The sequence below is a fragment of the Rhipicephalus microplus genome, chromosome 3 (genome assembly GCF_043290135.1).
Source record: "Rhipicephalus microplus isolate Deutch F79 chromosome 3, USDA_Rmic, whole genome shotgun sequence".
In the NCBI taxonomy this organism is placed as follows: domain Eukaryota; kingdom Metazoa; phylum Arthropoda; class Arachnida; order Ixodida; family Ixodidae; genus Rhipicephalus; species Rhipicephalus microplus.
This window is the reverse complement of record NC_134702.1, coordinates 21,726,608-21,752,025: the sequence shown is the minus strand read 5'-3', so window position 1 is coordinate 21,752,025 and position 25,418 is coordinate 21,726,608. Positions and strand designations below refer to the sequence as shown.

Below are 25,418 nucleotides of genomic sequence, written 5' to 3'. Positions count from 1 at the left end.
GTATGAAAGGGCATAGAAAGAAAATTTATTGAGCAAAGTTTAATTAGAGCGACTTGTTTTAAGCAAGAAAATTTTCTATGTTGAACATGTGCTCTGCCCCGAGACGTCAGCTCCTAGGTCTGCTTAGCTGTACCACGCGCTTTCTTAGGGAAAGAAAAAAAGCAGCGGTAATGCGTATGGTAAGATCGTATGCTTCTTCTTATATTTCCACAGTTCGACAAGTATTCATCAGTGCCACTGATTCACCAAGTTTTAGATGGTTCATTCAGATATACTGTTATCGTAATGTAATGAAAGTACATATATACTATGGATACACTTTTTATTCTTTCCTTTCTTTTGTTATTTGCAGCTCCTCTAAATGTTGCTTGCATAGATCATGTCTTGGAGCTTTCTGCCGCTTCAGTATCTCACATTTCAGCAAAGATGAACTTTTTGCTCTGGAGATCACGGCGCCGATTGAATGAACAGATTCTGCAGGTTGTCCTTTGGCCACATCTCTTGGAGGCCGTGCGTAAGATCAGCATTGTGAATGCAGAGCATATCGCTTTCTCTTTATACTTTACATAGAGAGTCTGCAAAAAAAGTGCCGCCATATCCACGAAGTGAATGATGATGAGTGGGCGAAGCTCCGGAGGTAAACCTGGTAAACCATGAATCCTCTGTACATTTTGCCCACTCGATTTTATTACATCGCTCCCCCTAGCGTACGTCGCCGCACTAAATTGAACGATTGCCTTCAACCAATGACACGCGCCATATGTGACATCATTCCTATTTTATAAGATCTCGCGTCTTTCATCACCTACAAGTACCGCTTTCTAGTTTATAACATCTTGCATCTTTTCATCATCAGCTACAAGTACCACCATCTAGTAAACACTACAAGAACTAAACGAGAGGTGGCTACATACAGGAGACGGTACCGCCATATAGTGAACACTACAAGAACTAAACTAGAGGTGGCTACATACAGGGGACGGTACCGCCATCTAGTGAACACTGCAAGAACTAAACTAGAGGTGGCTACATACAGGGGACGCACAGCCCACGCCCTAAGGAGCTTCGCCCCTAAAAAACAAAACAGAGTGATAAATACCCAAAAGGGTGGAGAAAAAGAAAATGTTTAATCCTGTAATTGTGAAAAACGTGTGGTGCATGACAAATACGCGGACTAAGAAAGACAACAGGATGGTGCGCCAGACAGCGCATCGTCCCATAGTCTTTTCTATTGTCTTTTTTGTGCACCACACGTTTTTATGATTATCACTACCAGCAAGTCTACTCTTATACCCTGTCAATTGAACCGTACATAAGTACTCCTATAGTTCTGACACGGTGTGGCATATTGATATAAGCTACAAATTACAAGGAAATTACCGTTGCTGTCTCTTCTGCCTGAGAGTGGTACCCTCTGCCTTTTAGAACGACGTTGATCTGCTTCAATAAATATGAAAAATTTAATCAGAATCAGGCCAGTAGCTTGCAGAAAAAAAAAGTGGGACATATATGGCCCAATGACTCATGAGAATGTTTTCAAAAAGTGGGAAAACACAGTCTCATGAAGGCACCATCTCGGGATTGTGTAAACGGGTATTTTGGGATAAAAAGACCAAAGCAAGTAGCAAAGAGTATCACTTCTCAAGTTGTGAAGATGAAAGCTGTGTGGTCATTTCAACAGAACACCATCTACAATTGTGCCTCTTATTAACCGTACATAAGTACTCCTATAGTTTTGACACGGTGTGGCATATTGATATAAGCTACAAATTACAAGGAAATTACCGTTGCTGTCTCTTCTGCCTGAGAGTGGTACCCTCTGCCTTTTAGAACGACGTTGATCTGCTTCATTAAATATGAAAAATTTAATCAGAATCAGGCCAGTAGCTTGCAGAAAAAAAAAAATTGGGACATATATGGCCCAGTGACTCATGAGAATGTTTTCAAAAAGTGGGAAAACACAGTCTGATGAAGGCACCATCTCGGGATTGTGTAAACGGGTATTTTGGGATAAAAAGGCCAAAGCAAGTAGCAAAGAGTATCACTTCTCAAGTTGTGAAGATGAAAGCTGTGTGGTCATTTCAACAGAACACCACCTACAATTGTGCCTCTTATTAACTTTGCCTGAAAGTCCTCTGGTTTGTTCCTGCAAGACTTACTTTTACTCCACTGCATACATCAACCACTTTTTTTGTGTATTTGGCTGTCTTTGCTTATGGTGTTGAAATTTTCGAGTACAGATGCCCCTGAACATATGCCTTCTTTTCAAGGGGCATGTGATATCGAGAAAATATTTTGAAGCATCAATATTCGCAATCGTGCTGAGGAATGAGGGCGAAAATTTCGCAGGGGATCGTTACGATGCATTTATCAGTCAAGTTATTACGCAACTCTACAAAAATTCACTATGACTGGAAGCTAACGTTGCCTCTCTCAAAAACCAGAAAAAGAGGAACTCATCCAGCATATTTAATGATAGGTTTCCTGCAGACAAAAAAAGTCGGAAGTATGTGTTCCGCAGTTGCACAAAGGGTTAATGTTCCCTTATGTCTGCAGGAAGATAAAAACTCAGAAGCCATCATAAATAACTGACCGAAAGCCAACGCCACTGTAATACTACATCTACCCTTTGAAAGCGTGGTAAAAGAATTTTTCTCAAGATTACGAAGACTTGGGTACGATATAAGTTATTTAACATTATGCTAATTATAACGGGTGATGTGGGAGAAAATTTTTTCTGCAGACGGAAAAGTGGGACATAAATGTTCTGCAGTCACACAAAGGATTAATGTGTGCTTATGTCTCCGAGCTCAACAATGCCTAAAAAAAAAGTTCCAACCACTTCTGAAGAAGCAGCATCATGCTCTCTGGGTGCTATCTGTAGCTACTGTTTAACACATCTATGCTCAGTGAATTGACAGCGTTATGGAAGCTACAAAAATGAAGCCCATGCCAGCTACCTTACAAAAAAAAAGAAATAGTACCAAGTTTACTGATAATTTCCTCATTGGCTTTGCTGAAGTAAATTTTGTTTTAATTATTATGAGATTTAAACAGTTGCAGGAAGTACAGTGGTGGAAGTGCTTTTCACTTTCTGGAGCATACTTTGGAGCAGGAAAAGTACTGCTTTGGAGCAGCCATAAGCATTTTCGGAGTGGAAAATAATGCTAGCTTAGAGCAGCTATTGATGTTTTAGGAGTAGATATTAAATTTGGCATACATTGTTTGGAGTTCAGAGTGCTGTCAAAGCATCTCACAAATTTTAATATTTTTATAAAATATATTTAACATACAATAATACATGAACATTTCATGAAGCAAACAATGGCAGGTTGTCAAAAATGAGCTATGAAATTAACTACTATTTAAAATACCAGTATTTGTGGCAGAAATCAAATCGTACCAGAAAAAGTTGAGCGCCAGATTTTAGAAGTAGCCATAAAACCATATAACTGCTGCCAAAAAAGAAGTAGATAATCGGTATGAGATGAAAGCAATCGTGCTCATTTTCACATTTCGCCACACTTTCCTGCATGTCTAGCTGAGAAAAAGAATATAGCCAAATGAGCTATATGCTTAATATGCCAATTCTTGCCACACAAACGAGATCAGACCTGATATTACTGCAGCACATTGGGATGATGGTACGCAGATTCTTTTCGGTTTCTTTCAAGCATTAGAAGTTCGTCATTCTCGTTTCTCAGTGTCATTTCAGAGCAGGTTTGGAGCAATTACTAACAAAAATTACTGCTTGGAGTAGCATGGCGCAGCGATTCTCTTTTAGCGCAGTTTGAAGCAATTCAAGCAGCACTTCCGTCACTGGAAGTAATACGTAAAATGTTGTTATTGTTCACTTTGCAAGAATGCCTTCCCCCCTTTTTTTCTTAGCATTACCTTTTAAGCACGCCCATTTTCCAAAGCAAACATGGCGTCCATGAAGTAATAGATCAGTGTGCGGCTGCAAACGCTCTTTTTACTTCTCCAAGAAAAAGATACTCGTAATATGTAGCACTGAAATGTAAAATGAACCATCGAAATGTTTGTCCCATTCACAGTTTTATGTATATAATTTTAAAAATGTTTACGATACGTAAGACATACTTGCGGGCTAGCTCGTTAGCAATTACGGCATATGGCAGTGCACGCCAGGTTACAGAACGAACACGCACACAAACAGATGACACTTGACTCTTGTGTTGTCCCTTTGTGTAGCCTGGTGTGCACTCCCATAGGCCTTAACAACGCCAGCGAGCAAAATCAAAATCAACCAAAAACTTAGAAGTATTTTTTGCTAATATAGTTGGTACATAATTATGAGGGAAAATTTTAGATGCCTAAAACACCACAAAAACGAAGAAGCGCTGTGCTTCTTTGTTCCTTTTGAGGTGTTTTAGGCGTCTAGAATTTTCCTTTATTCGAAAACTGCCCAACTTGCAGAGCAACACAAATGTGCAGAAGCCCCGCCTCCATAGCCTGTGCTCCAACATCAAGATGAGTTGTTGCTGAGTATACAACAACCAAATTTCAATATTACCCCTCAATAAAGGTGTGATTGCAGTGCACATACTTTTTAACTGCAATAGTGACCATGAAACCTACCACTGGAAAAGCTGGTGCCACCATCGGCATGGAAACGACGTTATATAAGCACATAAAACTCTCTTGCATAAGCGATCTTTTACAGAGTTTAAAGAAAGACTTTTTAATGAGGAGGCAATGTTTCACAGACACATGGCACCAAGAACCCCTATTTAGTGTTTTTTTTCTAAACATGCTTCCAAAAGCGTGAGAATAGCTTCGACAAACAGGACCGGGCAAGACAAAATTACATATCTCAGCCTATTAAGTCTGTTCCCTCTACAGCAATTGTATCTGTTGCTTTTTGCACGCATCCAGGTCTCTTTGGTTACCGACGTTAGTTACTGGCGCAGTGCCACGTTTCTTGAGACCGTGCATGTGATGTGCTCTGAATCTTCATGTAATATACCCAATGCATCCGACCTGCTCAGAGAGTTCACAAGGAAATAGCAATTAAAGGGTTCTTTAAACCTTCTACGAGATAGTTTTATAAGCCCAGGCAATAGAATAATAAACATTTGCTCATTTATTCATAAGTTCATAACTGGTGGTGCCCACTGGTTTTGCGGCTACTCTTTTATGGTCGTGAAAGAGAGCGACGAACCCTGTTTCCAGAAAAGACTGCTTCTAAACAAGAGATCCCTCTCCGTTTTGTGTCTGAGGGCGAATCTCTTTTTCGGAGGAAGGGTGTTTGGCAGGGGTATGAGTGAAGGTTGAATTGTGAAATTTAACACTGGCTACAACTGTAAGTTGACAAACTCACTCAAGAGTCAATTTGCCTAGACAGACATGCTGAGTAATATTTAGGCGAGTACAAGTTCGAGTAAGTCTTGTTGAGAAAAGTATTGCCGAGTCTAAGTGAGCTCCACCTTTTATCACCGGCCTATGGTTCTGTCAATTGAACTTCAGCATTATGTCTGCTTAAGACTCCAAGTATATTCACGCACATTACGCACTAGCATCCATGCGCCACCTCAATATTTATTGATCAGAGACGCGAGTTAGAGGAAAGGCTCCCACCACAAACTGTTTCTCTGGGAGCTCTTGATAAATATATATGTCGTAAGTTACATGTTTAAATCACTGTTAACTCGTATGTAAACGTGCAAGACCAAAAGGCATATTACAAAGCCCCCATTATACGATATTTGGCGAGAGAGCATTGACACCATAACCGAAAAGCTAGTTTTACACTAACAGATTCACGGGTAGGCTCACCCAGGCTCAGGTCAAGCCGTGAGTGGGCTAAAATGTCTTTAACGACTTGTGGCTACAACACGTGGTTGCAGTCAATGCTTCCGTGGGGACGATTTCTACATCTGCATGGGGCTGCGATGCTCAGTGCGAAACTGAAAGCGCTCAATGTGATGCGTGCCAGAGCCTGCTGGTTGACTACTCATGCCTTGCTAGCATAAACTGGCCCATATGTTGCCTACTTCCATATCGGCCCCAAAGTTATAGGTTGATATTCACTCTTGAATTCAAGTTGCCTTGCCCCATCCCAACCTCATTTGCTTTTTATGGAGCCGTATGTATTCCCATCCGAAAGAGAATCATGCCAAAAGTGGGTACAAGAAGGTGCCGATTTCTTGAAATTTTTCCGGACAATTATTTTCAACAAGTACATTGCAATAGTATTGAAAGTTTGGCTAGTTGGTACGAATGCATCTTTAATTACGGTGCGAAAATGACGAAAATGGGAAGAGTACAAATGAATGCTGGGGGACACCTAAATCGCTCGTTTGTGTTCCTTCTTAAGTTTCTGTTGTTCTCGCACTGTAACCAAAAATGTATTTCTGAAAAGCTTCGACAATATTATGCAATAACAGCTATATGTGCATACAGTTTTGAATGCTTATTTATGCTGCGCCACACCATCCCTTGATTGAGGCAAACCAGTGTATGAGCGTACTTTAGAGGGATTGCTGGCATATCATAAAATAAGCTTGTTCGGGAATAGTATTCTCTAGCAGCAATTACGTGCAATGTGCACACTCTGTACAGTTTCTGTAAACAGAAAGTGCCTGTAAACAACTCTGCTTTTTTTTTCATTTAAGATTATTATTTTGACTGTAAAAACTCTTTTTGTTTGAAATTATTCACAGAAATGACCATCAGGACTTTCGCGTGATGTTTTTATTAAGCACTGATAGCCAAGTTTATGAAAAATGTGCAGACGCTGTCCTACCGAGTACACAAATGATGCGCATCCATTAGGGGGTGACTTCGTACCTTGTTGCCCTTAATACAATGATAGACTATGCTATGCTTTATGCCCTCTGATCCTCCTAAGATTATTCTTCACTCTCGCTTCCCTTTCCCACCCTTACTCTATGCGAAGCTTGCTGAGAGCTGCTTGGCACATATCCGCTTTGCAAAATTTTCCGCTGATACAGCTTCGCTCTGCTGTAACGAAAAATCTTGACGCCTCCGTGGAACACGCAGCAGACTGTCACAGCGAAAGCTGGAAGAATGACCTTTTTAAAGGTTATTGCAACTAATACAAGTACACATGCAAGGTACTAACAAGGCCACTTTTGTTTTTTGAGCAGGGAACCGTGGACAAGCTAGAGCCCTGCCGTCACTAGTTACCCGCCTAATTCTTCTTTTCTTTCATAGTGCTAGAACACCAGAGTATTGCAATCTATTTAGATCATGATTGCTTGGCAGGTAAATGCACACTAAAATAGAGAAAAGGAATAAGCAATTATGATAGAGTAAAACAGACTGAATTCTGACATGCAGACTCCTAGGAACCTATTTAAACTCGGGGAGCTGATTTTAGGCCTTCATTTCTGTTATTTGTGCATGCTAATTACAATGTTTTTTTGTCCTCTCTACCACAGCCAAACAAACTTGTATCAGTGCATGCACATTGCCCTGTTTACATAACAGTGTGTTCACCTTTGCAGCTTGCAGATGTTGGACAGTTGATGGTACAAGGAGAATGCCAATATTTTCCTTTTACATTTCACAACCATTCTTGAACACAAAATTTCCATCCAGAAGTGGCACGTATTTTAGTCACCTGGTCATGTTGTTCCTGAAGTGCTAATAAAAATTACATTGTGAAAATTTGCTTTGGTTTTTCTTTTTAAAGATATTCAGACTGTATGTTGAGCTTTTACTATTACACATAGTAATCTCATACCATTTATTACTGGTGAATGTAATCTCAAACACATTTGAATAGGGTTTCAAAGTAAGCACAAGTGCCTGAATCTGTTACACCTTGTGAACTCAATACCAGTGCGATGAATTTAGTGGCTGCTCAGGCCCAATGTTGTAATTCACCTGCTCTACGAGTATAGCAGGCATCAATGACAGACGAATTTGCAGGGTCCACGACAAAGGCTATTGTCATTCACCTCTCTTGCTGTGTTCTTGGGCTGCTTTCTAAATGGTGCTGGCTGCTTACGCCAGTGGTATTTTAATATAAACATTGCAAGAAATACACAACCATTCAAATAGTTTTTTTTTTTAAAGGATATTGTGAAACAGGTGCCCAGCCGGCATCTGTAAACAAAATTCGGCAGAGGACTGTGCCTGATGTCACATCTAATTCTCTCAGCATGCTATGAGAATTTCGGCCTGGCACATAGTATAGTAAAAACTCATTCATTCAAACTTTGCAATTAAAACTGGCACCCTGCTTTCAGCACAGCCTTATGTATTTCCATGGAAGAAAACTTCACATAATTTGAACATGACATTATCAACAACTGTTAGTTCAAACTGGGAGACCCCTGGCTTTCGTCCACGTTTGCAGAAATCGGCCTAGAGTGATCATCCAAATCCCTCACTAATTTCATCTGTGTAAAACAAGTGTAGTAATTGATTTTCTTGTTTGATTTTATGGTTGTAAATGTAGTTTGTCTGTTGCTACTGTGGTATGGGTGAAATGGCCTAGTCCGGCCATGTTTGCCTTTAGCCATACTTTTTGGACAAATTTCACTATTTTTCTTAATAAACTAAGAAAGACTAAATCTTCATTGAATTAGCTCTGCTGTAAATAAATGTGTTTTGGAGCACAAACAACTTCACATATTTTGGCACTAAGGGCCAATACTCGTGTATATGCGTCTCTGCTTGTTGGTAGCATATCTATTCCCAAGCTGAAGTGCAACGCCAATAGCCATTAAATTGTTTCAGCCGGATTACCAAAGCTAGAATGGCCTAGGACATAGACGCCATAAACGTGCGAACTACCGACAAGCTGGATAGGTGGCGCCATCTAGCGGGGAAATAGTGAACCAAATAATCACAAAATCGTTATTGCAGAAACATCGGGCATTGTTCGTCTTCTGCAAAAACCGCCCAGCGGTTTTATTACAAATGAGTTACTTTTTTAATCATTTTCACAAAAACATTACGCGCAAACCAATGTGTTCATGACTGTAGTTGCACGAAGTGTCACAAGATGTCGATATCTTCGCTGCAGTAGCTATTAGCTATAGTGTACTAGAATATGTACACTATACAGTAGGTTTGTATATTTATAGTGAACTAAATATGGGTAGTGGGACGAGCGGAGAGCAAAACTAAAGAGCGGCGGCTAGATGAAACACAGGGAAATCTTCGTGCGTGGTGTGGTGGCGCCACTGTGCCTTTTTTCTGAAGCCTCAGCCCAGCAATGTGCGTTTGACAGCAGGCACTTAAGATTCTAGTTGGTTGTGCATGGTATTTTTGGTGGTGAAAACGCTGAGTTGGACAGGAAAATCTTGGCGGAAGAATTATTATTTTGTGTAAGGTTGTAAAACTGGGTATAACTGAATGACACTACTGCCGTCTGACTACACCGAATAACTGGGCTGGTCATTTGTACCCTTCACAAGATTTGTAGTACAGGGCTGGGCAGTATGGCGATTCAGTACTATCTCAGAGATACCTTGAGTTTCTGTATCGAGATACATTCGAAAAGCGTACTTGTATCGCAGTAGTTAAATACTTTTCCTTTGTATCGAATGTATCGATACTGCAAAGACATGGTTATTTCGCTATTCTTTTTGTCGGGACTGAGCTTATGTGTATCTTATATTGAGAGAGAAGCTTGTATGCGCTTAGCTAGTCAAAAGTGCCCCGCCAGTCGGCGACACATCGAGATCAGCGAAGAATCCCCCACACGCAACTGGCGGCAGAATCGGGAGGCAGTGCTGATGATCTTGGATCTTGCTCAAGGCTGGTGAAACACAATCAATTTTGTTTTGGGGGACAATTTTGGTATTTAGTAGCTATAACACGAAGTTGTGTTCACCTACAAGAATAGACAGCCTTTGCTACATCGCTATTCTTAATTGAAACTGAGCCTGCGCTCCGTCTACTGGCAGTATATTTTATGAGCTGCTCTTTGATGTAATTAGTGTATACATTCCAAGCAAAACAGATTGATCATGTGTGTAATAAATAAACAAGAGCATACTTTACCTCTCATCAGTGGTGTTTGTTACTGAGTCTAGCGATACAGCTGACACAATTGCATTTCAATTATCTGCATCACATTTTTTTTGCAAAATTACCTTCAGAATATCTCGATATGTCGTCTATAAATATTTCTCAGTACTTGTATTTTTAGGCTTGCAGCACCTGTATTTAGATATTCGTACTTTCAGAATACTTTTATGAATGTCTCTGCCCAGCCCTGGTTTATGCCAACAGACGTGCTCCATTGTCTCAGAGCTACACAGAAACAGCATTATTTCGTAACATTGTGGCTCTCATGATGAAAAACTTCCTCTGCTCTAATGATATTCTATGCGACATTCACAAGGGAGAAACAAACACGAGAATTATTTCGTCTGTGCTATCATGCATTTATGCTTAGACAGAGAGCAAAAAAAAAAAACAAGTGCAGGCAAATGATTTCAAAGCCTGCGTTTGTGTTCGCATATATAGCTTTTGAAGTGTATCCTTGTGTAAATTAAATTGGTTTGATCCATTCTTTCATTTCTTTATCTCTCAATGTTCCGTTCTTTTTCTTTTTTTGCGAGCACGCCATCAGCTATGCAGGACCGCATTCCGTTCTGTGTGAGTAGCCACGCGCAGTTCCAAACACTTCCTCCCTGACAGGCTTGTCCCTGAAATCTCACGTCTTCGAGCTTTCAAGACAAAAGAACTTGTTCGCTTTTTGTTGACACAGCTTACAATTTAGGCAATCAGAGGTCTAGCATTGGCGTTAAACATATCGCACTCGTCATTTGAAAGTGCGGCAAACAAGTGCCCACTCCAGTGCGCTTCAGGATGGATGGATGGATCGATATCGCTGTACCCTTTAGATCGGGCGGCGGCTAACGCCACCTAGCCGTAATAGTTAGTGAACCAAAAACTAGATTTATCTTTATTTTTTTTTAAGTAGTGTAGTTGAGGACTGGTACATTGCAGTGAAGGTTTTATTTTAATTTTCACTCATTCCTTGACTTTAGCCACGAATAAGATAACCTCCTTCTAGTTAATTCTACGAGCAAAGTCTATTTTGCCTTCCCTGTCCCTAAACTACAATGCTTTGAAGAACTCTGAGCCATCATTCTGAACTACAGGGTGAAGCCCTTTGCAGAACATTATCAAGTGTTCTGCAGTTTCCTCCTCCTCTCCACATGCACTGCACACCGTGTCTACCCCTTCGTATTCGGCACAGTACGTCTTGGTTCGCAATACTCCTGTCTTGGCCTCAAACAGTAGAGAACTATACGGAGTATTATCATAGATCCTTTTCTTTTCAATTTCCTGCTTAAAAGTTCGATGAATCTCTAGTGCGGACTTCTTAATCATGCCGATTCTCCACATATCGGTCTCCTTTTCCTTCACCTTCTTCACCGATGATTCTTTTAGGTTTGGCCCCCTGCTAATTTCAAAGTATTTACCCGTCAATTTTCTGGTTCACTTCCTCCATATTGTATCGACATTCTTCATGTACAAGTAGCTGAAAAACCTTCCTAGCCCAACGTTCCTCCCCCATTTCTCTCAATCGCTTCTCAAATTTTATCTTGCTGCTAGCTTCCCTGCCCTCAAATGATGTCCATCCCATATCACCTTATACTCCCTGATTTGGTGTATTCCTATGAGCTCCTAAAGCAAGCCTACCTATTCCATGTTGCTTAATTTCTAATCTTGTTTGAACTTCTGATCTCATGCACAAGACCGCATTGCCGAACATCAGACCAGGAACCATGACTCCTTTCCATATTCCTCTCAACACGTCATACCTATTGTAATTCCACAGTGCCCTATTTTTCATCTCTGCTGCATTCATGTTACCTTTAGTCATTACGTATATTTCATCTTCCCTTAGGTACTCGATCCCATTGCTTATTCATACGCCCAGATATTAGAATTTATCTGTAATCTCTAGCCTGACCTCCTGTATCCTAAGCTCACTACCTTCATTATCATTAAAAATCATGACTGCTGATTTTTTCTTACTGAATCTGAAATCTGACCCATCTCCCTCATAGCCGCAGATGTCCATCAATCTTTGCAAATCTTCCTTGTTGTCGGCCATTAGCACTATATCATCTGCGTACATTAATGCTGGAAAGGCCTGTTCAATTAGTTTTCCTTGTTTGACGAAAGAGAGGTTGAAGTCAAGTCCACTTCCCTCTAATTTGGCCTCTAATCCTTGTAGGTACATCATGAATAACAAGGATGACAGAGGACAACCCTACCTAAGCCCCGGTTTCATCTCTAGAGGCTTGGATACCTGTTTTTCCCACTTTATAACTATATTGTTACTTTTATAGATATCCTTTAAAAGATTAGTGACTCCATCTTCCACACCTAGTGAGTCCAGTATACCCCACAAGTCCTCTTGAACCACCCTATCGTTTGCTCCCTTGATATCCAAAAATGCTTGCCACAGGGGCCTATGTTCCTTTTTTGCTATTTTGATGCAGAGAGAACAGATTGTCTTCCAACGTCCTGTGTTTCCGAAATCCATTCCGCAGTTCCCCCAGCACCCCCTCATCCTCTATCCATGCCTGCAGTCTTTCCTCTATAATCTGCATCAGCAGCCTGTAGACCACTGATGTCACTTTGTAATCTGCATCGCCAGCCTATAGACCATTGATGTCACTGTTATAGGACGGTAGTTGCTTATGTCAGCTTTGTCGCCCTTTCCTTTATAAATCATGCTCATCCATCTAAGTTTACATTCATCGGGGACTTCTCCGTGGATTATTGTTTTGCTCACTGCCTCTCTCAAAGTCTGTTTAGATTTTGGGCCCAATGTCTTTATCAGCATAATTGGAATGCCATCTGGGCCTATTGATGTACTACTAGGAACCATCTTCTCGGCCCTTTCCCACTCTCGTTGTGAAAATGGAGCCATTGCGCCACTTGATCCATCCTTGTCTATTGTGGTGCATAAAGCACTTCTTTGTGCTTTATGCACCACAACTTTTCTTATATATTCAATAGCTTCCTGTCCTAGCCTAGCACCTTGAGCTGTAGTGATAAACCTCTGTTGTAGGCTTGTCGAACTTGTTAGGGAGTTTAAATGGTTCCAAAATTTCGCAGCTGCCTTTCTATCCTTTTTATGTACTTCTGCCAGCCACTGAGCCCCCTTTCTTCTCAACTTTTCATTAATCAGAAGGGATGCTTCCCTTCTAGAGCTTAGAAATATGTCCCATTTTCATTCAACATCATCTCTCAGTTCACCCCACTTCTTAGCATGTCTGTGTTCCCTAGAGGCTATGGTTCTCTTAACTTCCTCATCCCACAAACCCTTGGGTTTGTGTCTTCTTTTCCGGGGTGACTTGTCACGTGCCTTAGCAAGCCCTAGCTTAAACAGTCTAATTAGATTTGTGTATGTCCACACTTTTATTATCCTGAGTGATTATTTTCTCAATTTGTTATGTAGCTATTTCTATTTGCCTTTCTGAATACAACTTTTCCTGTAGTTGCTCATCTGGTGTCTTTCCCACTTTCACTGCTCTTCCAAAACTTAGCTTGATGATTTTGTGATCACTACCCAAACTTCTGGAGGACCATTCATCTATGTGCATTCCCCTGAGCCTATCATACATACTGTATGACATCAGTGCATAATCTATCATCGACTGCAGCCTTCCAACTTCCCATGTTATTTGCCCTTCACACTTCTCAGTACTGTTGCAGTACTGTTGCACGAGAAAGGTGCCGCATAGTGGTTTCTGTAACAACGGCCTCACTGGGAGGATCGCCCTCGTCCCGCTACCCCTATCTAGAGTTACTTATATGCTACCTTTGCCATAAACAGTAACTCTACCCCTATCTAGTTCACTGTATTATTTTTCAGACATTTGCCTATACGAGCATACGGCACGCGATAAAAGAACATCTCATGATTTTGCCACAAGGATGATTCAATCTTATTTATGTTAAATGCATATTATGTGCAGTTAGCATCATCATTTATGGTTTTGGAAAATGTAAAGGTATGTGCATTTACGTACATACGTAAACGTATGAGAAGCTGGAACGTTGAAAGATATCCGTTCTGATAAGACGGTAAACGTAAACCGGTATCCGGTAACGCCTTAACATAAATAAGTATACATACTAGCTAAAACTTCCTAACGAGTAAACACTGGTGCCTCACTTTGAAAAAAAGAAATCTGCTTTGGCCGTTCGTTTTTTCTTTATGGGCGGTACCGTCCTACCGTACACCTACCGTATACGACTGGCACTTGGACTGTTTGGACCTCAGTACCCTTCTAGTACACTGTAATTTCAGTACGCAGCTTTCTTATTTGCCGCTAGGTGACGCATGATTTGCTGGAGGATATGTGTGTGTGTGTGTGTGTCTGTGTGTGTGCGTGCATGTATGTGTGTTTTTTACTGTGTTTACTGTGTACATATACAAGTTAAATTTCTCCAAACAAGCTTTACCACTTTCTGTCTGACACTTAATAGTAAAACTACACCTATAATACAAAACATCGTCATAATTTGCTGGCTTGCAATGGCATTAAGAAAAGAGAGTATTTGGAAAGCAGCACAATTTCAGCTGTCGATTCAAATTGAGAACTGGTTACAATGAATTTACGGGCTATATTTACGGGTTACAATAAACAGATGGGCTATATATACAATTGGCACTTTTTAATATGTTTCTGTGTTGTTTGTAATATGTTTATCATGTAATAAGCCTTTTATATAGCAAATATTTAATATTTTCCACAAACCTGGCATGGTAAAACTGAGTCGTCACCGATTAGTGTTGTGACAACTTTACTTATACTCTGGTTTCTCGTGAAACAATCGAGCGCATGTAGGCTCATTTGATGAACACTGTGCTCTGAATATCGTAGAGACTGCCTACAAAATGAGCGTATGATTTAATCGCAGTTCTGATACTTCTCCTCTCTTCGTAGTTAGCCAGCAGCCACTTATGATGTAGCGCAGCTCAAAACGCTGCTTGAGTGAGAAGCTAGGCTGATCCGAGCGAATTATGATTTTTTTTTTTTTTGTGGGTCGGCAGGTTCTTGAAACAGTGAATGTCGCAACGTGATTTTGGCGTGCCTGCAATTCACTCGTGCACTGTGACGCTTAGCATATGTGCATACACTGACAAATGCTCAGAAACGCATTAAACGTGCTAAATATGAGCAAGTACATACAGATCGGTGGCGCGGCAGTCTGGCCACAGCACGGAGGGTCCTGTAACATACAGCTCGGTGGCGTGGCAGTCTTCGAGCAGGGCAGGAACACAGGACAGACAACAAAGAGAGAAACAGGTGAAGCAGACAGGGGCGCAACCACAAATAGGAAGCCAGCAATTGTAGCGTAGAAGGGTCCTATTGGTCGAGGACTTTAATATGGCCAGGGTTAGCGATGGCGTCTTCACGACAGTGAACGAAGATGAGAGCGTGAGGGTGGAGGCCCAGTCAGGGAAAAGCATGGTGGATGCACTGGCCAAAGCTCAGGAGGTTGTAGAGGACAGCATGGAGGGCGAAAATCTCGTCATTATTTATGCTGGGCTCAATGATGTGTTGAAGGGCAAGGATGAGAACCTTCAGAGACAGTTAGAAGATGGCATGCGTAAGCTCCGAGAAGCCTCTGGGAGTGTGCATGTGACCATATGCACAGTCCCAGAGGTCTGGGGGCAGTCTCGTGGGATTGAAAGGAGGGTAGTGGAGGCCAACTGTGTGGTCAAGGGTATGGGCCGGCAACTCGGATAAAGCGTAGTGGAAGTGAACTAAGACTTGTACGAGCCCGGCGCTTACCCCTTTGCACAGGATGGCATTCACTACAGTGGTGCAATGGGCAGGAGGGCCGGTAATAGAATAGGTTGTCAAGCCACATCTTTTTTTAGAGAGACTCGGAGTCCTGAGGCCAACAGTGTAGCCAAAGACGGTTTTAAAGGGGCACAAATATTCAAGCCACATGGAGTCCGTGGGAGAAGAAATCGACGTAAGCACAAGGGCCGAGCTAAGTCATATGTAGGCTATATTAACATGCAGTGGGAGGATTAGGTTAAAGTGGGAAGAAATAGAAGAGCAGTTCAGGCAGGAGGAGCTGATGGTACCAATATGGGGTTGTGGAGACAAATCTTCAAGACATTTAGCAACCACCTTGCAATCTGGACTACGTATGGAAATATTGCAAAAAGGGGAGTGGAATTGATGCATTCATACATAAAAGTATGGGTTGGCAAAGAGTCAAACAGGGATGCATGGATCATTTATGGCTAAGAGGGAAAGTAGCCGGGCAGATGACACTCCTTGGTTTGGTGTACTTGTGGGCGGGAGCAAAGGCCAGAGAGGAAAACTAGGCAATGCTGGAGTGTATATCAAAGTACATTGAGGAATTAGGAGGAGAGTGGGAGATAATTATACTAGGACATATGAATGCACACATAGAAGATATAGGTGGGTACAGTGACCCAACAGGCAAAATTATCATGGATATGTGGGAAAGGCATGATTTGATCATTTGCAACAGTACTGAGAAGTGTGAAGGGCAAATAACATGGGAGGCAGGAAGGCTGCAGTCGACGATAGATTACGCGCTGATGTCACATAAGATGTATGATAAGCTCAGGGGAATGCACATAGATGAAGGTGGCTCCAGAAGTGTGGGTAGTGATCACAAATGTATCAAGCTAAGTTTTGGAAGAGCAGTGAAAGTGGGAAGGAGACAGAATGAGCAACTTCAGGAAACTCTTTATTCAGAAAGGCAAATCGAAATAGCTACTAAACAAATTGAGGAAGTAATCACTGAGGATAACAAAACAGTGTGGACATGCACAAATCTAATTAGACTGTTTGAGCTAGAGCTTGCTAAGGCACGTGGGAAGTCACCCCGGAAAAGAAGACACAAACCCAAAAGTTGGTGGGATGAAGAAGTAAAGAGAGTCATAGCAAAAGGTCAGGAAGCCTCTAGGGAACACAGACATGCTAAGCAGCAGGGTGAACCGACAGATGATGTTGAATGAAAATGGGACATATTTCTAAGCTCTAGAAGAGAAGCATCCCTTCTGATTAATGAAAAGTTGAGAAGAAAGGGGGCTCAGTGGCTGGCAGTACATAAAAAGGATAGAAAGGCAGCTGCGAAGTTTTGGAACCATCTAAACTCCCTAACAAATTCGACAAGCCTAGAACGGAGGTTTATAACTACAGCTCAAGGTGCTAGGCTAGAAGGGGACGAAGCTATTGAATATTTAAGAAGAAGGGTGACAGAAAAATTTCAACAAAAAAAGTGCTTTATGCACCACAATAGACAAGGATGGATCAAGTGGCGCAATGGCTCCATTTTCACAACGAGAGTGGGAAAGGGCTGAGAAGATGGTTCCTAGTAGCACATCAGTAGGCACAGATGGCATTCCAATTATGCTGATAAAGACATTGGGTCCAAAATCTAAACAGACTTTGAGAGAGGCAGTGAGCAAAACAATAATCAACGGTGAAGTCCCCGATGGATGTAAACTTAGCAGGATGAGCATGATCTATAAAGGAAAGGGCGACAAAGCTGACATAAGCAACTACCATCCTATAACAGTGACATCAGTGGTCTACAGGCTGGCGATGCAGATTACAAAGGAAAGACTGCAGGCATGGATAGAGGATGAGGGGGTTCTGGGGGAACTGCAGAATGGGTTTCGGAAACACAGGAGGTTGGAAGACAATCTGTTATCACTGAGGTAGTGCGTCGAAATAGCAAAAAAGGAACACAGGCCCCTGTGGCAAGCATTTTTGGATATCAAGGGAACGTATGATAGGGTGGTTCAGGAGGACTTGAGGGGAATACTGGACACACTAGGTGTGGAAAATGGAGTCACTAATCATTTAAAGGATATTTATGAAAGTAACAAGGTAGTTATAAAGTCGTAAAAGCAGGTGTCCAAGCCCCCAGAGGTAAAACGGGGGCTTAGGCAGGGGTGTCCTTTGTCACCCTTGTTATTCATGATGTACCTACAAGGATTAGAGGCCAAATATGAGGGAAGTGGACTTGGCTTCAACCTCTCTTTCGTCGAACAAGGAAAACTCATTGAACAGGCACTACCAGCATTGATGTACGCATATCATATAGTGCTAATGGCCGACAACAAGGAAAATTTGCAAAGATTGATGGACATCTGCGGGTATGAGAGAGGTAGGTTAGATTTCAGATTCAGTAAGGAAAAATCAGCAGTCACGATTTTTAATGATAATGAAGGTAGTGAGCTTAGGATACAGGAGGTCACGCTAGAGATAACAGATAAATAAAAATATCTGGGCGAGGTTACGAAGGCGCGACGCCAACACGGTCCCGAAGGCGCCACTAGCTCCGAACTCTGCCGCTCAGGCCACCAGCCGTTTGGTAGCGTGTGTCACTCAGCTCGCGACTGCTTCCGCGCAGAGCTGATAAACGAGCGGACGAGACGACGGTGAGTTGAGGCAAGGCCTTACCAGCAGTGGCCGATGACCGATGATTGGAGACAGCTTGGAGTCCCATCGGCTTCTGTTATCATTGGCCAATACCCGGATGGCGTGACAGAAAGGGGCATGGCCTACAGGCAAAATATTGGTGAGATGGTAGCGAAAGCCTCAAATCCTTTTTTAAGGGTGCGTTCCTCTTAGTTGCTTCCACTTCTCAATAATTAGAACGAAACAAAAGTATTGGAAAATAACTGTGATATTTAACATGGAGGCCAAGGACTTTCCCGACACATACCGTGGTTGCTGTCCACTGCTCACAGAATTTGCTTTTTCATCAAGCCTACTTGCTTTTGTGTATTATATACTATTCGACAGAAATTTGTGGCATGCGAGCGCGTACAATCGGTAAAAAAGTAAAGCGGTTAGAGCGGATGTGTCCGTTGCTTTGGTCACATTGTCATGAAGTCAGACGAACAGCTGTCGAATAGCCACGGACGCTCATTTGTGCCGGTTAATAATTCAGTTCGCACTGGCTTCCCTACGGAATACCTCTTTTTTTTTTTCATCCAAAGGACCGAAGTGTACCAGCAAGTGCACAGTGTGACGTTTAAACTGCACACTTTTTACCGCGCGCGCGCCGTTTGGCCCATGCACAGCCCTACTGCGCTTAAGAAAACTAGTTCACCGAAGCATCCAGACAGGCAATTTTCAGAAGCCCACAAACTAGAACGGCAGTAAAGCACTTACGTAATTGTACAAAACTCATCAAAAATATTGCAAATAATTTAGCTTTATGACAGTGTACACGCATGCACCGTTTATGCTTGCTTCCACATTCCACCGCGTGGTAGGTGTTACGTGTATGACTGCGCGCCGTCTTCAACTCGTTCGCACGTTGGATGGGTGTCGCGGCCGTCACAGCCGTGCAGCGACGAGCTGTTTATTCAAGTTGAAATAGGAGGTGAGTAAATATCAGTAGTACTTGTATATGCCCTTGTTCTCTCAGTGCCATGTGCGAATTGGCAGTCAGGTTTACGGCGGCAAAAATAGCGCATGTTTTAAGAAGCGGGCGCTGCGTAGTCCTAGCTGTAGTCCTAGCTCGTCTCGGCGAGATTGCACGTAGCCAACGCCTCCTAGATTTCCCGTGCCTGCCGGATGAGCGCGAAACGCCGGTCATCTATGGCGGCGCTGCTTACGTAGGATTAAGGGTCTTCGTACTTGGCCTTTGAGATCGGCAATTTTGGCGTTTGCTACTAATTTCAAAGGATGTCTTGTATTAAAAAAAGTTGCTTGCTGAATGACGGCGTCATTTACGTAGGGTTATTTTTGTTGCATATAGTTTCCGAAAACGTAAAAACCTATTTGAAGACACCATTTCTTGTTCGACTCTGGCGGGGCTGCCTGTCGCTGATGATGAGTGCATCTCTTTAATGCGCCATGCAATTTAGGGTTGATGCTAGTGCTTTATTAATTAATTCAAAATTATAAAATTGTGCGTGCGGTAATACTTGAAAGGTAAAATAGATGTGAAGGCTGGTGCCGAATGCGAGAAAGTCATGTGTCTACCATTTAAATTCAGCCGCGCCTGTATTGTTTTTTCTTTTACGTAATGCTTTGACGCAGCAAGGTTCCTCGGTGTTTTGGGTCTACTTTAGTGAAATTCTACTTTTGAAAAAAAAAATGTTATGATAAAATTTTAGCTTCAGCGACTTCGGGATTTCATTTATTGATATTGAGAAAGTTGTCATTTCAGATGTTAACGCAGTTGGAAAGTTGTGGTTGGTCAATAAGTACGCAACGTTGGCGAGTGATGCTATTATCAATGTAATGCATTTTTAAGAATTTTCATTGTATAATCTGTCATAAATGATCTATCAGCTAAATGTATTATTAGTAACATATATCTGTTCTATTTTCTTGCATGGAGTGCCACTTGTCAGACTATTTATAAATTACACAAAAACACTATTCTTTCAGTTGTCCAACAAAAACTTTATGAAATTTACACCAAAAAATGCTGTTTACAAGTAATAATTGGACATAAATACTTACTGGGATTTGTGAATTTTAATCACAATTTTCTACAACGAAGGCAAACTTTTGCCAGTCCTACAAGTACATCGTAGAATGTGAAATGAATATTTTGATGAATTGATGTTGTTTTGTTATGACAAGAGTAACCTTCTGTTGGCACTACAACCACTGCATATAGTAGAGACTTTTTCAAAGCTTCTAAACATGTTACATTTATCAACTTTCTAATTTATGTATTGCTTTTTTTTACAGGTCAGCCATTTGTTCCTAGAAAATGTCAGCAGTGCTGAATGCGCCGTGCACAGAAAGCCCCATCATATACATTGTGTGCACGTGCGTCACGCAGCGCCCCTTCGTCACTTCCGAAATGAGCCGCCGACATGCCTGGGTACCTACCGACTCCGCCTACCGCTCCCGTGTTGTTGTCTCCTCGTGCTTGCGCCCATTTAGTTTTGCCGCACAATGAAAGTTTGAGGGCTGCTAGTGAGGCAAGTTGATTTAGTAGTCCTCGAACAGGGAGCAGAGCTTCGGGGCGTTTCTTCGTTGAAAGTTATTACCCAAAATTGAGAAAGCACATTGCTGTTTTCCGAAAAGTACCGGCATGTTTGGCTGGCGCGATTAACAAAAAGCTACTTGAAAAAACTCGGTGATATTTCCGTCTTCCGGTGTCACTTCATTCCAGGTAAGTGCTATAGCCAAGCACTTACCTGCAAACTGAGATAGCTTACCAAGATACTGATATACATACAAATTTATCCGCGACTACTGCGTGCACAATCAGCGTGCCAGGGAGGCGGTTAAAATCGTGAAGGCGATCGCGCAAATTCGGGTATTGCATTGAAACAAACTGTGAAAATGGATGCGAAACAATATTAGTTCACTTTGAGGTATAGCCGATCGGTTCGAGTTGGGGGGTCAGGATTTTGAAAAGTTGGTCATTTAATTCCCTAACAAGGTCTCCATCATTTTTCAGGGACTCCACTGTACATCAGCGTACAAAAAAGTAACATACAAGGTGATAAAGGTGTCAAAACATACGCGAAAAAAAAGTGATAACCGGCATTACCGTGGCATGCACCACGCGAAGTCTCAGTCTGCCTTGCAGAATATTTTCCTCGGCTGTTTCCACAAATTTAAATCAAATAGGCTCAACATCAGCACTGTTTAAAACACTTGGGGGGACGCTGCTACTTTGGTGGCGCGTGCCGCAGCAATATATTAATATTATATCTCTTGTAAACTTGCCTAGCTCTGCACGACTCGCTTTCGATGGGAGCTGCTGCGCTTTGCTCATCCACTCTTAAAATTGCGGCTCGGAAGACTTTGTGCTCTCACTTGTTCTTGGGCCACGCGATTTGTGGCGTTTGTAGTGAAACCTAGATGATGGGCCCTCGTAGGTCGTGGCGGGCAGCCGGTGTAGGCGGGGGCTGATATACATGTCGCACCTCTTTGTATTGGTCTTGTATCGAGTGAATAAACGAGGCCTTCCTGATCCGATGAGCTCGTTAAGGTACGACATCAAAAAAACCACAATGCTTCCCTTTCAACATCGTGCACAGCAACAGATGACGAGCCCCCAACAAACCGCGTTGCAGCACGCGAACTGCCGCAGGTACCCAGGCATGGCGGGAGAGGGCGACAACGGCGAAAGTGACATCACATGAACACTGTGTATTGTACTAATGTGGTTACCAAGAAGTATTGCTGGGCCGCTGAGAACAATTTTCCATTTAAAAGCCTGCAAATGTGTGCTGCTTCTGCTTGGTGAGCATCAACATAAAACAAATAAATTTGTTTTGCTTCACCTTTTATTGGCAACATTATGACTTTTTGTTATGTAGACTTCTCGGTGCTGTGATATTTTGGTTGCTATTCTTTAGAAAATGTTTCACTAGGACCAGAATATTGCACATACTGTATCACTGATGTTTGTTTGAAAACTTGACCTACTAATACAATTTTTTTTTTCTGTTTTGCATATGCTACCGTCCTGAAAAAATCTAACTTTTGCCATCTGGAGCAAGATTGAGCATTGAAACAGTTTCACTGCCACCATATTCACTACTTAAATACTGTATAATCTTAATTCATGTTCTATCAGATTGCCGATTTGTGGCAGATGGGAGCCAGAGCACATAACCAATTACATCATTTAAACAGTCAGCTGCACGATTAAGCGGCAGGACTGCTCAATAATGAGCATTGAAATAAAATAAAGCATTGACAACAGAAGCACACAACAACTCAGTAATGTTTATCAATATAAAGGTACGTACATCCAAGAAAATAACAAGGACACTAAACAGTGCTTCTGCACAAATGCTGCTTCCATAATGCTATCAGTAAAAAATTACTTTTTCTTTCAATTGCAAGAATGCATGTTCCAGAATGTGCGAGGATAAAGGTATTTTTTTAATTGTTTGTCTTCATTTTTTTGTGTTGATGGGGATCTTTCATGTCTGCACACTACTTTAGTAATAAAAATGCATCATGCAGCCCACCAAGTATTTTCTTCCCGTCTTTGCAGATGCTGTCATCCTCATAATCGGGCATAACCAATTAGTTTCCCAACAAATGTTCCTACTGTGTGTTTTGTTGAAAATTGGTGGAAGCGGTTGTCTAAGAGATGGCTTATTAAAGAAGAGGACCTCATGTTTTTTTTTTTTTTTCCCATTTTCCAGATGAGACATACCCTGTTCATCAAAACTGACGCATCTGTGGATGTAACAAAAGAATGGCTCGTGTTTGCTTCAAATCAAGAAGGTGCACCTATGCGAGAAGGCATGCCATTGGATAGATGACAAGTTTTCGCGAAATGGAAAATGGCATATTGCCTTCTTTATATTACGTGTAAAATAAACCTGAAGCACTAAAAAATCTACAGGGGATCAACTGCTACCATAGTGCTTCATGAAGAAAGCAACAGAATACCAATCAAGAAGGGTGTAAGGGAGGGGGACAAAATCTCCCCAATGCTATTTACCGCGTGCTTACAGGAGGTTTTCAGAAGCCTAGAATGGGAACAGTTAGTGATAAGAGTTAATGGAGAATACCTTAGTAACTTGCGCTTCGCCGACGACATTGCATTGCTGAGTATCTCAAGGGACGAATTGCAACTCATGATTACGGAGTTAGACAAGGAGAGCAGAAAGGTGGGTCTTAAAATTAATCTGCAGAAAACGAAAGTAATGTACAACAACCTCGGAAAGGAGCAGCGCTTCGAGATAGGTAATAGTGCACTTGAAGTTGTAAAGGACTATGTCTACTTAGGGCAGGTAATAACCGCAGAGCCTAACCACGAGATTGAAGTAACTAGAAGAATAAGAATGGGGTGGAGTACATTCGGCAAGCACTCTCAAATTATGACAGGTAGATTGCCACTATCCCTCAAGAGGAAGGTATATAACAGCTGTATCTTGCTGGTACTTAGCTACGGAGCAGAAACCTGGAGACTTACAAAGAGGGTTCAGCTTAAATTGAGGACGACGCAGCGAGCAATGGAAAGAAAAATGGTAGGTGTAACCTTAAGAGACAAGAAGAGAGCAGAGTGGATTAGGCGACAAACGGGGGGTTAAGGATATCGTAGTTGAAATCAAGAAGAGGAAATGGACATTGGCCGGGCATGTTGCGCGTAGACAGGATAACCACTGGTCATTAAGGGTAACCAACTGGATTCCCAGGGAAGGGAAGCGGGTTAGGGGGAGACAGAAGGTTAGGTGGGCAGATGAGATTAAGAAGTTTGCGGGTATAAATTGGCAGCAGCAAGCACAGGACCGGGGTTAACTGGCGGAACATGGGAGAGGCCTTTGTCCTGCAGTGGACGTAGTCAGGCTGATGATGATGACTAAAAATATTTGTCTTGTTACTTCTCGTGGGCGGGGGGGGGGGGGGGGGGCATGAAAAATCTAGAAAAAAGTAGCTGGGCACCAAATTGTAGCCAAGACAAAAAACTAAAATAAATGAGCCAAAAAATTGGCAGATCCCACGTACAGTCAAAATCGATAATATGCGAAGCATGAATAAGAAATGTTGATATGTCACTTGAAAGTCAGCACAACGTTACGAGGTAGAGGTAAATGATGCCGTACATGAACCATGTCACGATTATCATATTTGGATGTGTCGTTTACCTTCATCTATTCACGTCACGTGACACAAAATTTAGTATATCTTGAGCTAGCGAAACGGCCGCGAGAACGCTATGAGCGTGGTATGTTGTCATGTTCTTACATGACACGAGTGTGAGGATTATCATGTTTGCACCAGTAATGTATTTCGTCATTCAGTGACGTCACGTAACCCCGAATTTGGTATAAGTGGAGCTAGCAAAACGGCCGCGAGCGCAGCATGAAGGACCCATTATACCCCAATGCAGCGTTGACGCGCACGCTGAGCACAGCGACGCTACGTTAGCGAAACGCGAGCAGTCTATAGTTTGACGCCACGCACGACCAGCATCCGTCGGCGCGGCCCGACGGCACCCGGCGCGAAATGCGACATGCTGCATTTCGTGCCGATGCCATAGAGTAACATTACTCTATGCCGATCGTTACCCGGACAACACTGCGTCTCCCTCTTTTTGTGACGTAGGGTCATGCTCACATGACAAGCATCTCGTGATTATTATGTTTGCACCAGTCACATATCTTCGTCATCCATTGGCGTCGCGTAATACCCAATTTGGCATATGTGAAGCTAGCGAAACGGCCGCGAGCGCATCTTGAGTATGGCATGTAGTCGTGTTGTTACATGACATGCATGTCGTGATTATCATGTTTTGATATGTCATTTACCAATGTCGTCCGTTCGCGTCGCACAATACCGATTTTGGTATATGTGAAGCTAGGAAACGGCCGCGAGCACATCATGATCGAGGCATGTAGTCATTTTGTTACATGACACGCATGTCATGATTTGCATGTTAGGGTCTGTCACTTATGTTAGCCATGCAATCATGTCATACCTTACCAGTTT

General features: G+C 42.2%; 1 long non-coding RNA gene across 1 annotated transcript; it reads left to right on the top strand.

Annotated features, from left to right (window-relative positions):
• The first annotated feature begins 19,250 nt into the window (after window positions 1-19,250).
• LOC119180720 (uncharacterized) lies at window positions 19,251-23,325 on the top strand. Its single transcript, XR_012894199.1, has 3 exons — window positions 19,251-19,371; window positions 20,697-22,208; window positions 23,126-23,325. It is a non-coding gene; the product is annotated as an uncharacterized LOC119180720 (long non-coding RNA).
• Window positions 23,326-25,418: the final 2,093 nt, after the last annotated feature.